This window comes from Phyllostomus hastatus, unplaced genomic scaffold (genome assembly GCF_019186645.2).
Source record: "Phyllostomus hastatus isolate PE091 unplaced genomic scaffold, TTU_PhHast_1.1 phas_contig_159, whole genome shotgun sequence".
Taxonomy (NCBI): Eukaryota; Metazoa; Chordata; class Mammalia; order Chiroptera; family Phyllostomidae; genus Phyllostomus; species Phyllostomus hastatus.
Window position 1 is genome coordinate 30,775,409 of NW_025333640.1, and position 15,597 is coordinate 30,791,005.

A 15,597-nucleotide genomic window follows, 5' to 3' on the forward strand; every position below is an offset into this window, starting at 1 on the left:
TTCCTTGAGTTGTTCGGTTTCCTCAGAGAAAAATGACCCAATCTCTTGCTTAGGGCGCATGTGTTGGGGGACGGATACCAAACCAGGCTGCCAGGATTCTGAGAGCTCAGTGGGGCAGGGGGGTGGGGGGATCTCAACACACCCGTGCGTGAGTTCACCGGGTTTCCCTGGGTCAGAGGGGCGTTCCTCAGCTCCGGCCTGGGTCCCTGAGGCTGGAGCTTGTCCGGGTTTAGCCTCTCAGTGAATTGCTGGCGTGGGGAGGGAGATAGTGACCTGGTTGTACACGCTGAGAATGGGGTCCAGGGGAAGAGGTTTAACTGAATTTCATCAGTTTTTCGACAAATTTTCTTCCGTGCCAGGATCCAATCCAGGATTCCATATTACAGGTGACAGTTTGATCTCTACTGTCCAGCCCCTGCATTTATGTCTTAATTGGTTGTGTACTCGGTTGAGAAAACAGGGGGATGTCATTCATCAGTCAGCTTATCTCCCGGCACTTCCGAATACTGAGTCTTTCTGGAATTCTATGGTCTGCAGAGGTTAGTGCTTGTCTGCATCTGCATACCCTTGACTATGGCACTCTGTAGCCTGAGCTGACCGACTCAGCCATCTCAGGCTCAGCCCTTTCCTAGCTCCCAGGGCTTTGCCGATGCCCCTGGCCTGCTCTTGTCCATTTTCTCGTTCCCCGTGGTTTGCTTCCTGGAAGACTTGCCTTCTCCTCCCGCCTGTGCTCTGAGCACTTGGGGGCTAGTGCATTTTTATTCTTTAATATTAATATTGGTTGGATTCCAGGAAGGAGCAGAGATAAATAACAGGTTTAATCTTCTTCTTTAATTAGAAATCTGACCCTAAGATATCCCCAATGTGTGCATTATTTTTGTTTTCCAATTGAAAACCTCATTGAAATACTTTTAATGACTATTGTACTTAAACAAAGCTTTATAGTTACTCTTAGAGCCAATAAAGACTATGGAAAGATTCTGGAAAGATTGGGGAGCTGTTAAGCTAATTTTATAGGTACGCTGTTTATTGTAATCCACCATATGTGGGCCCTGATTAGAATGCTTTTTGTAGCCTACCTTGAATGTCTTAGGTTGGAATCAGAAGCCGGGTCCAAGGATTTGCTTTATCCTTTAAGCCTGGCTGGGGTCATGGCACCTCCAGCTACTCGCTGCTCCGAGACGCCTGTGGGTCCATCCTCCTCGCCGCCTCGTTCCATTCATGTCTGAAAAGGAAGACGCGCTGGGAGGAAGAAACACTATCTTATCTCTGGTTCCCAGCTCCCAACCTTCTCCTATCGTTTTCCTGAATTCACCTGAAAAGGAAGAGTGAGACTGTGGCTATGCAGTACTTTCTGCAAAGTCTTTCACCTTCCTTGATTGCTTTTCCTTGAACTCAAAAGAAATCAGGTTCTTGACTGCGGGCAGTATTTATAAGAAGAGTAAAGCATTTTCCTCCCATCTCTGATTTTAGAATGATCTTACCTTTGTGTATACCTAGTCCTTGTCTTTGTATTTCTGCTTTGTATTTGTGGGTCCATAAACAATACGTTATGTATTATGTGTTGTGTATTTAAAAATTGCACCCGTGGTTTCTTCCTGGGGTGGAGGGTGAGGGCTGGGAGTGCCAGTGGGGAACAGAATGTGGAGACAGAACCCTCGACTGTGGTGACACTTTGTTTCTTTGAAGATAAAGATCTGAAGCCCGTAGGACCGCACGTTCGTTTGGAGGGGCGGAAGTGAGTATTTATGATGTCATTCGTCGCTTCTGTCTTAAACATTCCCCCCAACCCAAATTTTAAAAATAACCATTTTAAAGCTGGATGTAGCTTGATTTTAATAAAAATAATGGCGATGACTGTTTTTTTGTCACCTGAGAATGAGTTATTTTCTATAAGAGAAATAATGCCCTCCAACGGAAACTTAACTTCCAAGTACGCAAACCGTGTCTCCCAGACCTCGGTGTGGGAGGGCGTGCACATCAGGCACGAAGAGCATTTCTGCCTGTCTGTCCGCATTTGATCGGTAGGCAGTCCAGCCCTCTCTGCGAAGCGCCTGGGCCTGCAGACGCCTGGGCTCGCTGGTATGACGATTCCCGTTACCACAGACGGTCCACTCACCCAGGCCAGTAGTGTCACACTGCAGTTACCTGATGCCACGGGGGCCCTGGCGGCTGTGCCCTTGACATCCAGAGCATGCAAACAGGCAGCACCCTTGGTGACATTGTGCACAAAGCCGCCGCCACCACCACCACCACCTGGCCATCACAGGCGCCAGTGTTGCGGATGTTTCATAGCCTGAAAGTCCCAGGCAGGCTCCAGAGAAAGAGGTGTTCTGGCTCCCGCCAGCACGTCCTGCCATGGGTACAGGCTGCAGGAAGGGTCTGAGTGACAGTCACATTCTATGCTCTTTTTTCCCCCTTCAATGCATGGCTCTTATTGCATTGTTAAAATATCACACTTAAGTCTGAGGAATCATTCGTTATACTGCTGTTTCTATAGCTGGACAGCTTCGATCTTATTCACCAGCCTGAGGAACTCTTGCTTTTTCAGAAAACTAGACACCATCCCCAGACTTTCTGATATCCCTGGTTTTGACTGTCGTGGCTTGCCGAATCAAAGCAGCTGAATCCGATACAAGGTCAATGTTGTTGTTTCCTTCAAGAATCAACTCATCTTTCTAGGCTTGAGATGCCGAACAAGGAACACCTGACCTCATCTGTATCCTGTGGATGTGTTTTTTGCCCAAGAAATTTCTGATTCCAACAAGAGAACCGTTCTCCTGAATAACGAACGATGTTGGTGGGGGAGTGGGCGTACACAGACCTCGTCTCGTCGTGGGCGCCCTGGGTAACAGCCTGGAAACATGCTATGCTCGCATTCACTTCTCCCTTCCAAGTCGCGGCTGTGGACGCTGTGCCTGGGATGAGTTCTTTTCTTCAAAGAATCTTGATCATCATTAAATTGGATCCCCTGTGAGCCTGTCCCACCAGTGCCTTTGCAACATCCAGATAGGCCACATTTTTAGGAGACCATAGCTTAGATTCCTGCTGGGACCCTGTGACAAGTTCAGAAGCATTTATATTTTTAAAAAATATGACTTAAAAAGGAACTTTTCCTAATGTGGGCTATTTAGTGTCCTGACTGTAGAAATTGATTTTATAATTCGAAAGAAGGTGCAAGTGAAAAGAAGGTCCTCCGTGTCTCGGGGGATTATCTGTAACAGCGAAGCGTAAGAATGATTTAGGTACATGCAGAACATGATAAATATAAATATTGCGCAGGTCCAGAGGCAGGAAGTAAAGGGCAAAGCCGGCTACATTAGCACATCAAAGAGCTATTAGAAGTTAAGTAAACATGTCATAAGGAGAAGCATATCAATCAGAAAAGGAGGTGGATGGGCAGTGATGGAAGTTGGCAAAGTGACAAGGCAGATTTGTCACGGCGCCGCAGTGGCACCAGCAGTTCTGACCAGGAGTTCTGGTCAGCAGACCTCATCTGTCTGGGGACAGAACAGCTCTGCTGAGATGACACAACCACCAAGCCCACAGACGGGACAATCGATGCCATTAAATGCCAGACTTTTAAAGCCGAATACTGTTGGTCTGATTCCATGATCACTGAGTCAGCAGGTTAAAACTGAGGTCCCCTTGGCTGTTAAGTTTTTTTGTTTGTTTTAAAACCACAATTTGTAGTTAGTCTTATATATTAGCTTTGGTAGGCAAGACGTAAGTGCATCCGGAGAAGAATGAATGATCTGCTCTCGGGTTGTGAAAGAAAAAAATCAGTGATTTGATCTTGCAAAGTTGAGTCAAAGATTCTAGAGCTCCGTGAACTCACTGGAGTGCCAACACGAGAGTTCTTGGTAGCAGACTGTCCGCCTTGATGGCACCCTTCCTAGGTGTGAGGCCCACCAACAAGGGCGATGCTGTATTACATTGGAGCATTTAGAATACAGAAAAAACCCAGCCACAATCCCACCAATGTGACAGTTTTGATGTCATTGTTAATTTTGGCGTATTTGTATATAATTGCATTGTTTAATTTAGTTTACATGTGTATTTATTTAACAATTTTTTATTGAATTGCTACTATGTTCTAGATGCTGCTCCAGGCACTCGGTGAATAAAAGCTTTTGCCTTCAAGGAGCATACCTTTAAAATGAACACAAAATAAATACACGGCATATTAGTTGGTAATCAGTGACGTGAAGAGGAGGTGACAGAGAATGATGGGTGGGCTCCTGAAAGGGGTGGATCACGGAAGGCCTCCTGGAGGAAGTGGCATTGCATAAAGGTCTGACTCACCTTTCAAGAGGATGTGGTATTAAAGGAAAAGAGGGAGGACCTAGACTGCATGAGACTTGGGATTTACTGATCTATATTCCTAAAAATCAGTTTATTCAAGATTTAAGAGTGGGTTAGCTATATTATGGCTATTAAATCTTGACTAGCGCTGGCATTTTAGAATATTAGATACTTATTCATTATCTTAGAAGACTGATGTGTGTGCATGTTGTATGAAGCACCTGGACATAATTTGGACAAATAGTATATGATTCTACTATATGAAGTGCCTGGAATAGTAAAATTTATAGGTACAGAAAATAGAATAGTCATTACCAGGGGCTGGGGCAGGGAGGACTGGGGAGTTGTTATTTAATGGGTCTGGAGTATATGTCGAGAATGATGAAAAAGTTCTGGAGATGGATGGTGGATAATGCTGATGACTGTATAACAACATGAATGTACTTAATGCCACTGCATGATACACCTAAAAATGGTTAAAATAGCAAGTGCAATGTATATGTATTTCATCTAGTTTTTAAAAAAAGATGAGCTGAGATGAGGTCCTAATGCCTATAGGAAACACGTGTGTCCTAACATGGATTTCCCAAAATCTGGATTATTTCCTTATTCTAGAACCCAGAAGAGGTTCTGCTGGATCAAAATGCATGGGGTTTAATAAGCATCATCAAATTATTTGATGAAAACAATTGTGCGAGTTTACATTTCTCCCAGGTACACACAGAGGTACTGAGCCCACCACCAGTACCCGACCCCTGTCCCCGGCCAAGGGAAAGCAAATCATCTGAATAATCCACAGTGCTAGTGAAGGACTAGGCGCTGAGTTTTAAGGAAACAGTGGTGCCATGGTTTAATATGCGCTTCTTGGTTTACTTGTGAGGCTTATACTGTCGGTATTTTTTTTTTTTTACTAAATGTATTTCCTATTGCATGGGTTGTCTGGTTTCTTATTTTAAAGTCGATGTCTCACTGTGTTTAAGGCAGCTTAGCAAAACACACGCAAACAGGGCGATTTAAAAATGGGGAAAATCGGAGCAAAGAGAAAATAATGGCAGGAAAGTAAAATGAAGACGAGGTGAGGCATTGTACATGGAGTTTGCCGAGGGGTCCGGTGGAGGGAGGCAACTCAGTTGTCTGTGAGTTCTCTGGAAGCCGATGGGAAAAGAGGAACAAGACCCCCACCTTCGTGATGCCTTTTTCTTGGTAGTAACGCACCGACGCCTGGTGTCGGAGCTGAGACAAGTTGTCTCCGTGGGCTCATACGATAGGCTGTATCCACCGTGGCGGGAACATTATTATTATTTATTGAATTTATTGGGGTGGCGCTGTTTAATAAAATCATACAGGGTTCACATATTCAAGTCTGTAACACACCATCCGCTCACTGCATCGTGTGCTCACCACCCAGAGTCAAGTCTCTCTCCGTCCCCATTTATGCCCCCGGTGCCCCTTCCACCTCCTCCTGCCCCCCTTTCCCTCTGGCAATCACCATACGTTTGTCTGTGTCTGTTTTATTATTATTATTATTATTATTATTATTATTATTATTATTATTATTTTTGCTTAATCCCTTCACCGTTTCACCCAGCCACCTGACACCCGCTCCCCTCTGACGGCCGTCCGTCTGTTCTCTGTGAGTCAGTTTCTACTTTGGTTGTTACTTTGCTTTGTTTATTCGATATCACATACCAGTGAAATCATATGGCATTTGTCTTTCTCTGACTGGCTTATTTCACTTAGCTGAATGTTCTCCAGGTCCACCCATGCTGTCCCAAAGGGTAAGATTTCCTTTTTTTTTACGGCCGAGTCGTACTCCATTGTGTAAAGGTGCCACGGCTTTCTTATCCACTCACTGCCGACTGATGGGACGGGAGCTGCTTCTGGATCTTGGCTGTTGTGAATAATGCTACAGTTGAACACAGGGGGGGGCATATATTCTTTCAAATTAGTGTTTCGAGGTTCTTTGGATAAACGACCAGAAGTGGAATCACTGAGTCAAAAGGCAGTTCCATTTTTAATTTTTTGAGGAAGCCCCATACTGCTGCTGACAGTGGCGGCACCCGTCTGCACTCCCACCAACAGTGCACGAGGGTGCCCTCTGCTGCCCATCCTCGCCAGCACGTGCCATTTGGTCCTTTCTTGACGGCAGCCGTTCCAGCAGGCAGGAGGTGATACCTCATTGTGGTTTTCATGTGCATCACAGAGAATGTCTTAAACACAGTTTCCTGGGAGAAGCTTACAGTATTTAATGGCAAGCTATGGGATGGCCTAGACTTTTTTTTTTTCAATCAAGGCTTTCAGGGTAACCAGAAATAAATCCCAGATATCTGCTAAGTGCTCATAGTATATGTACGTAATTCAAATGTGTTATTAGAGGGGTAGAGGAGCATTTGGGGGGACTGACTCTTGCTCCTCCCTCTGATCAGTGTTGCTGTCACGTTCCCATAATTGGTTAGCTCTCCGTGGATGAGACCCAACTGAGAGCAAGAAAACTGTGAGCGACCGAAGGTTTCCATGCTACCCTCTCCTCCATGTTCCTGTTTATGGCTCTTCCAGAACTAGTTTTGGGTGGCGAACGCCTTTGGGGAAAGGAGGCAGGTTCTTAAACACAGACCTCAGAGCCACCCTCCCGACTTCCAATCCTGGGGAGCCGGGATGGAAACCCAGACTTTCTGACTTAAACCCATGTCTTTTTTTTCTTTTTTGCCAATATCATGCGATCCAATCAGCTGGTCACTATGATAAAATACAGTATGACGCAACTATTTGTATTTTCTACATTGTATCTCAAAAATTGGACTTGCTCTTCAGCACCTGGAATGGAACAAAAATCAACATCTATTACAAGCAACAGGGGAAACACGCAGAATTGGCATTCTCTGGGATTGTGCACTGTCTTCAGCCATTAGGGGATTTAGTTGAATTTACATGTGAGAGCCGCAGCGCATTCCGGCAAAGGGACGAGGATTACGTGGAAATGAGCCGTGCTGAAAAGGGGCTGGAGTAGCTGGAGGAGAGGGAGATGAAGACAACAGTAATACCCGCAGCTTAAGTAATCACTCACGCCGTTTATTGTGGCTTCCGCACACTGCCGTGTAAATCTATCACACGCGATCTTATGCAGGGGGATTTCTCTAAGCAGCATTGCTGCGAGGCACAATTGGATTTTCGATAAACCTCGTGCATCCGTTTCATATCTCCCTTTGTTACAGGGCTTTCAAAGTGGTGGTGGGAAAATGGAGACAACGGTATTCAAACATGAATAAAAAATGATAAAGAAATCCTAAGGAAACCAAGCGGTATCTAGCCCTTATCCGAAGAGCGAGGGGATTGCATTGCACGGATGGCTCAGGGAGACGTGAATGAGGAGGTGTTCTGAAATTGCTGCACGCCCTCAAACAACCCCAGGCTTCTGAAATCCACCCTTGTCAAACATTTTCCTAGAAATGATACGTACCCCTGATGCCTTTTACGGCAATGACTCATGCATTTTCAGTCTCATTTTTGTTGTGCAGAGTAAGCACTGTATTTTTTAAAATTATATTTGATTGACTATGCTATTACAGTTGTCCTGATGTTCCCCCTTTGCCCCTCCTCCACCCAGCATCCCCCACCCCCTCAGGTAGCCCTCCCACAATTGTTCATGTCCACGGGTCATGAGTGTAAGTTCTTTGGCTACTCCATCTCCTATACTGTACTTCATGTCCCAATGGCTATCCTGTAACTACCTATTTGTACTTCTTAACCCCCTCACTTCTTCACCCATTCCCCCACACCTCCTTCTTATCTGGCAACCATCAAAGCACTCTCTGCATCCATGGTTCTGTCTCTGCTCATCTTGTTTGCTTGTTTTTTTTACATTCAACTGTTGATAGAGATGTATTTTTGCCAATTTATCATTCATAGTTTTGATCACCTTTTTCTTAAATAAGTCCCTTTAACATTTAAAAACACAAAGACTCCATGACTTTGCATCTCATCCTCACTCAGGGCCCATGCTGGTCTTCTCTGTGGCATTCCGATTGTAGTTCCTGTGCTGCCGGAGCGAGCCTGGGGTTGTCCTTTTCTTTTCAGTGGTACGAGATTTGGGGAAATGTCACAAGGTAAATTGGGTATAATTCCTTAATTCCTGGCCTGGGGGCACTTTTTCCAGAGGTAAAAGGTGACGGTTGCCACCTCGTCCCTGGAGAAGTGCCAGGGTCAGAACACAGAGAGCCCGGGCTTCTCGGGCCTGATGCTGAAGGATGACAACAAAAGAGCCCCCTTGTCGGAGCTCTTGTCTGGGAACAGGACAGACACCCACACTCTAGTCTAAATTTGTCAGCGGTGTCTCAGGAGACACGATTCGATTTGTGGCAACGCTGAATCGAGGTTGCAGAGAGCGAGAGAGCCCACGTGGTGCTTGGCATTTTGGCATTTAGATAGAGCTTCCTGGTTTTAATCTCATGCATTATTTTAAGGATCTAAGGGAGCTTTAGGGCAGGTGAGCCTAATGTTTGTGGGGCCAGATGACTTGTCTGCTGCTCACGCCGCATCCAAGTCCCTTTCAGGTCCCAGCCACTCCATTCCACCACTTCCTTTGGTCTTTAAGAGGAGGGCCAATATGTTTATCTGAAAAGTGGGATTGATGAGATTTATTCAGGGCTTTTATTTTTGTATAGTGTGCTTTCTTCAACATTTAATTTCCTCTTCCTGAGAGCTGATGAGTCTCAGGACTACTGTACCAGCGTTGCCCCACCTGACCGACAAGGAAGCCAGTCTTGAAGAGGCGATTAAGAACGTCCGTCCCAGCCACATGTCCGTGAGAGCAAGGATGCTCTCACGGGACCGGGCGCTCAGCCCCCACCGACAGCCAGCCCCCTCTGCTGCTTGCCGGGGGTCACCCTGTGAAGGGGTCTCTGTTGAACACCAGCCCGCACGACGGGGCCGGGGGTGCAACAGCATTCCGCTTTCCCACTGGCCCCTGCCTCCCTTCTCCTTTCTGTTCTCTCCTTTGTTCTGCTTTCTCAGACAGCGTGTCCTCGGGCCTCCCTGAGACGATAGGCAGCCCGCACATGGACCGAAGCGTCCTGCCTCTGACGCCGGTTCCCAGCTCCGGCTCGGGCTCCGGGAGGTTTCCTTCTCGTTTTATTTACCCATGTGATTGTCAGGTCCTCAGGGCAGAGACTTTGCAGTGTGTTCGGGGCAGTGTTATTTATCGTGTAAGGCTGTGTATACATCGGGCACGCGTACAAATGCTAAAATAACAGTGCTACTCATTTTGATTGAGGTTTGTGTGCAGTCGTTCCTGACAAAGAGCAGGTGGTTTGTTCGATTGCTGTTGTGAGAGCAAGGTTATAAGTGGGCCCCTCAGCCTTTCTCCAACTTCCACGCATTCTCTTTACTGAGCACAAAGCGGGTGCATTTCCTTCTGCCTTTATTGGAGTCTGGCAGCACAGAGAATACTTGTATTAAGAGCATTTCCCTATTTAGTTGAATGGTTTGCTGCCTTTGGCTTTGTATTTAAGAAAATACACTGTTGGTGGGTGAAGAACATAACAATGAGGTACTTTGTACCTCAAAGCATTTCTACCAAGCGCCAGAGCTTGATTTATGGTGTGGATATTGTTTGGGGGATGGTAAATACGCCGTGTGGATTCAGTTTTGACCTCAGCGATTCAAACTGCACCACTCCGTCCCATCCAGGGCCACGCAGTACATGGTATTTGTGTGCCTGTAGCTGGGCTACCGCGTGCTCTATGCATGGTTCGGGCATGGCTCACGTGGCTAATGAACCGGCAGCTGGATGAATCCAAGTTTCCCACCTACTTTCTCCAGTGCTGTGTGGGTTCCCGGGAAAGAACACAGCGGTGTCCCCTGCTGGCGTGCGGGCATGTCTGGGCATCTCTGCTGACCTGGTGGGGGTGCCCCTCAAAGTCTATTTGCAGGGGCACCAAGGAGACTTTGGGAGAGCACCCATCTTGGGGGCGGGAGGAGCCCACCATGAAGAGGTGGATTTGGGTGCAGGTGCAGATGCCTTGAGTAGTGTGTACTGCGTGTGGCTTGTGGGTGCCCCCTTGGCATGGTCCCACTGCCCTCGTGGCTGTAAGAGAAAGCCAGGTGTGTTTCCCCAGCACCTCCTAACACCAGGACACCAGTCATGCTGTGCAGAGGACTTAAAGGGACTGTCCACAGAGGCGGGTGTCCAGTCTCCCTTCCTCATCACTGTGGACCACTGCCCAGCTGGGCTCCGTCAGGCCCCCGATCGTCTCCTCCTAGAGCCTGCAGCTGGTTGGCCCTCACACCCGCCTGCAGAAAGCCCCGTGAGAGCCGGGACGGCCGTCTGGTCCCCACTCCATCACCAGCACTGAGCCCAGGCTTGCCTCACGGAGGAGCTCGGTCAGCAGCGGGACGGATGACGTCTGGGTGAAGAATGAAGTCCGGCTCCCGGCTGCCCTGGGGTGCCTGGCGGAGCCGGGGTGAGCTGCTGTGTGCTGTGCGGAAGCGAGACGGCCTGGGGCGTGGAGCTGCTCTGGGCGGTTGGCCGGCCATTAACCCGCCCTTCCGAGTCAGGAGAAGGTAAATGGATATTGTTTTTCTTTTCTTTTTTGAGCATATTTATCACATCTGGATTCTGTCTGAGTTCTTGTCACGTGGCTGCACCTTTGCGGCACCCTCTGAGTTGACGACAGCAGAGTCCTGGATCGATGTCACCGAGTGGAGCCTGGGCCACGTCACCAGCCTCGGTGACTGAAGTCACGTGAGCATTTACCACGTGTTCCTCCTCCATGCCACGGGTGTCAGGAACGTCCCGGGTTGCCAGGGCTGCTCATCTTCTGACCCCGGGATCGAGAGACACCTTTTTGCCAGCTGTTCCCTATTTCCAGGTGTCACTCGGGTGCCACCTGCTAAGCCCTGCTTGCCTCTTGTTTGTTTTCTTGTTTCTCCGCTCCTGTTATCTGTGAAGCGCGCGTCTCAGTGCCCCTTGCACCTGCAGGGCCCAGGATGCAGTGAGAACCAGTCCCAGCTGCAGACGGATGCTGCGACACACGCTAAGGAAACCGGACCTGGACACGGGGACGGGGCGTGTTCATAATGGGCCCTCACATCGCACTTTCATCAGAAATTTGCAAACCGCAGAGGCGTCAAAGTTCTATGTGATGTTTGTGAGAGAAGAGAATTGTTCTGGCCTTAAAGAAAACATTCCGGAGGTCACCAGACTGCTGAAAACCTCGCGTGTGCCCACTAGGGACCACGTAGGGACGGCATGGATGGGTGTTGCTAGGAAAAGGAGGTCGGAGCTGGTTTACAGAACCACCCAGTGTCTTGTTACTTTCCCAGCATCTTTGGCTTTGACCTGATTTCTACATCTGTGTCTCATTTCCCATCTGGCCAATTCCTACTCAGTTTTTAAGGCTTAGCTCCTTAGCAGAGCTTCCACCACCTTCTAGTGTTAGGTGCCCACCCCTGACCACTGCTTGCAGCACCCTTTAGCGCTTGTGTGCATGGTGATATCGTTCGGGAGAGGGCGAGGGCTGGTAGGTTTGCCTGCAAAGGGGCAGAGAGGAAGCAACTTTGGCTTCGCCAGATACACAGTCTCTGAGCAGCCATTCAACTTGGCTGTGGGAGGATGTAAGCAGTCACAGACAATGTCTAAATGCACAAGTGTGCCGTCCACCGATGACATTTAATTACAGACACCAAGATTTGGAATTCATATGTTCTTCATATGTCCATGAAATATTCTTTATTTGCTTTCCCCCCCAAAACCTTCACAGATGTGAAAACCATTCTTAGCTCCTGGACCGTACCCAAACAGGCTGGGTCTGAACCTGTGGGCTTAGTTCGTTCGCCCCTGACTTAGAGCGTTTATTGGGCCACGTGTCTGTCTCTCCCACTTGACTGTCAGCAGACTGAACCCGGGAGTGGGGTCCCCAGGACAGACCACGGTTCCTGGCACTTTGGAAGGGCCCAGCAGACATTAGTTAAGTGGCTGCGTGTGTGGGAAGGTGAAGCAGGAATACTTCCCAGTGTTTGCTGAGCACTTACTATGGTGTCAGGCATTGTGCTGAGCACTTTGTATGCATTTTCTCATTTAACCCTCATTTGATTTTGTGATCTGGAGACACTAAAAGCAACAATTATCATTAGACATTGTGCTAAACACTGTGTAGGCTCATTGAATCCTCTCAGCCGCCTTATGGACTGATAATATCTACTTTTACAGCTGGGGGAAATTAAGCCTGGGGAGATTATTTGTCCAAAGTCACCCAGCCAGGGAGTGGCGTGGGGTGAGGAAGGAGCCCCATCAACCAGGCTCAGGGGGCCTGACTCCTAAGCCCCTTGCTGAAGAGTCTTGGAGCTCGGACGATCTCTTCTTGAACTTGAGCGGGAGACACGTCCTGGGTCCTTGCACGGCGATGCTGAGACAGGGATGAGAGATGTTCTTGTCTGCTCCCAGCCATTTGGTTGTGTTTCGGAACTGTCCACCCCTGCGTTCCCAACCAGCAGTGGGACGTTTGGAATGTTGCTTAGCCTTTCCGGGTCAAAGTCTTCCGCTGGCATCGCCAAGAGTTTGGATTGCTCCCTGTCAACCTTTCTGAGGTTTCTGTAATTTTATTCTCCACCATGTTCTGCTTATGTACTGCTGTCGCCTGTCTGTTCTCTCAACCTTGACTATAGAAATCTTGGGCCCCTCAGGGTTGCTTGGGCTGGAGGGGAGGGGAGGGAGCGAGGAGGAAAATGTCAATCTAGTCACAAATACATTTCTAAGTCCAGAAAATGGCTGTTTAAAGTATCCTTGCTTTTTGGCTTTTTTTTTTTAATGGAAGGCAGTTTTTCCAAGAACAACAAGGAACATTGTCTCTAACAAATGACAGTCGTGGTAGCACCTTCCGTTTTCTGAGCACCGTTTAGGAGTACGCACCTTTTTGAAGGCATTATCTAATCCACCCTCCTGATATTCCTTTGAGACGGGGAAGAGGCTTTTTTATTAGACGATCCTTTCATGTAGCTGCAGAACGAGCCTTTCTTTGTTGTGAACCGAGGGCGCTGAGTATCCCAGAGAGATTCCAGCAGCAGGCCACTGGGTGAGCTGTCGTTTTCCAGACGAATGTCACAATTCTTTCAAAAAGCTGGGTTTCTGCCAGAGCTTTTAGAAATTAAAAAAAAAATTCCTCTGAATATAGACGCGGCCTTTGATATTTAAAGATCTGACACGCTTGTCTCCTTTGACTGGTGAATATTCGTCAGTCGAATTGGGTGGGTGGAAAGATCTGACTCATTCCAAACAAATATTTGCTGGAGGAATGAAGGCACGGTGGAGAAACCCTTCAAGCAGCAGGACCGGCCCCTGCTCGGGGAGTTTCCTTGCAATGTGGCCGCATACGTGTCTCGGTGCGAGGCACTGACGAGGCCCTGGGCTCCGTTCGGTCTGACTGGGCTCTGGCGGCGTCTCTCTGCTCCTCCACGGACCTTACAGCGCCCCCGCGGCACAGACCTCCGCGAATAAAGCAACACACAATTTTTTCCCCCAGAAATGTTTCTAAATAAACATATCAAATGATCTTTTTATTTTTATTTAAAAATTTTTTTTAAAGATTTTATTTATTTATTTTTAGAGAGGGAAGGGAGGGAGAAAGAGAGAGAAACATCAATTTATGGTTGCTGGGGGTTGTGGCCTGCAACCCAGGCATGTGCCCTGACTGGGAATCGAACCTGCGATGCCTGATTTGCAGCCCTCGCTCAATCCACTGAGCTACACCAGTCAGGGCTCAAATGATCTTTTCGAGGACCACTTTTTGATTTACATAAAACATAATGCACCTCCAGCATGTCTTCCCCATGGAGGCATCGGCTGTCGGCCTGGTTAGGCAGTGATACTCACAAAGGTATCCTGACAGCCAGGGCAAGTCATTGGTAACAAGACGAAAGAGATAAAATTTGCTTGTGGGGGGGTGCTTTCCACTTTCCTGTTCAGCACCTAGGTCCCCTGATCCCTCATACTGCCTTTGACCTCTCCAGAGTCCCCCAAGAGTGCTCTGTAGGAGGCATCCACTCCTCTGGGCGTTTCTTCTCCTCGTCCTGTTCTTTCTCGCCTGCACCCTGTTTCTCTCAGTGCCTTCGGCCCTCTCCAAGCAGAGAATCAAGCTGACGAGGGAATTCACAGTATGGTATAAACCAACGCTAGGCTTTTGGGTTTTATGAATAAGAGAAATTTAGAAAATTTTGAATTACCATGATTTCTACTCAATTTCTATTGCCATTCTTTTCTTTTATAAAGTAAAGGACAGTTTAATACCTTTAAATGAGGATAGGTAGAATCTTACAATAAAAGAGAATCCAATCTAAAAGAAGATGGTTGGCAGCTTCACACTGCCATACTTTTTAAAAAAAGTAAGATACACTTTTAAAAGAACTCAATAAAATTACAGCCTTCATTTTCATTTTAATTTTACATGAGAAACTGTCAAAAGAGCAATCTACTTCAAGAGATCCTGATTATCTAACTTGATCTGAAACTTTTTTTTTTTAGCATAATCATTGTCAGATACCAAATTCACACACTGGATTTTGACAAAACCGTAGCTATGTTTTATAACCTGTTCACTCATCTTGAAATGTTCTGGATGAACGAAGAAGATCCTGGGAATGCTAGCCCTCAGGTTGCCCATTGCGTTCCCACGGAGCCCTTTCCAAAGGCTCATTCTGCAAGAGTGGGGGGAAGCCCGAGAGCATCAGGTGTGAGCAGGGCCCGGGTGCAAGGATGTTCTGAGAAGAGCCCCCAGAGCAAGCACCACGCAGCCTCTGCAGACACAGGCGGCCTGCGCACCACCATTTATGTAACCTGGAGTCACCAGGAATTTGCCTCCGAGGGAGGCTTCAGACTGGCCAACATCTCTGCATGCATGGCCCAGCTTTCTGCACGCAGGGCGGCCTCTGGGAACTGTGTGTGGAAAAGGCATCACTAAGCTTCCAAGGGTGATTTGCATTTGAAGAGCTGCACAACCAAGGATGAATCCGGGACCTTAGTTTTTTTTTTTTTTAAGATTTTATTTATTTATTTTTTAGAGAGAGAAGGGAGGGAGAAAGAGAGAGAGAGAAACATCAATGTGCGGTTGCTGGGGGCTGTGGCCTGCAACCCAGGCATGTGCCCTGACTGGTAATCGAACCTGCGACACTTTGGTTCGCAGCCCGCGCTCAATCCACTGAGCTACGCCAGCCAGGCCCAGGACCTTAGTTTTAGTGTGCCCAGAGATCCCTGGGGTGTCTGATCAGAGCCCCAGGTTCTCCCCTCTGGGAAATGCCGCAAGC

At 47.7% G+C, this 15,597-nt stretch overlaps 1 non-coding gene across 1 annotated transcript; it reads right to left on the bottom strand.

Moving 5' to 3' along the window:
• Positions 1–8,250: 8,250 nt before the first annotated feature.
• LOC123814239 lies at positions 8,251–8,355 on the bottom strand. The gene has a single exon (XR_006784863.1). It is a non-coding gene; the product is annotated as a U6 spliceosomal RNA (small nuclear RNA).
• Between the last annotated feature and the right edge of the window lie 7,242 nt (positions 8,356–15,597).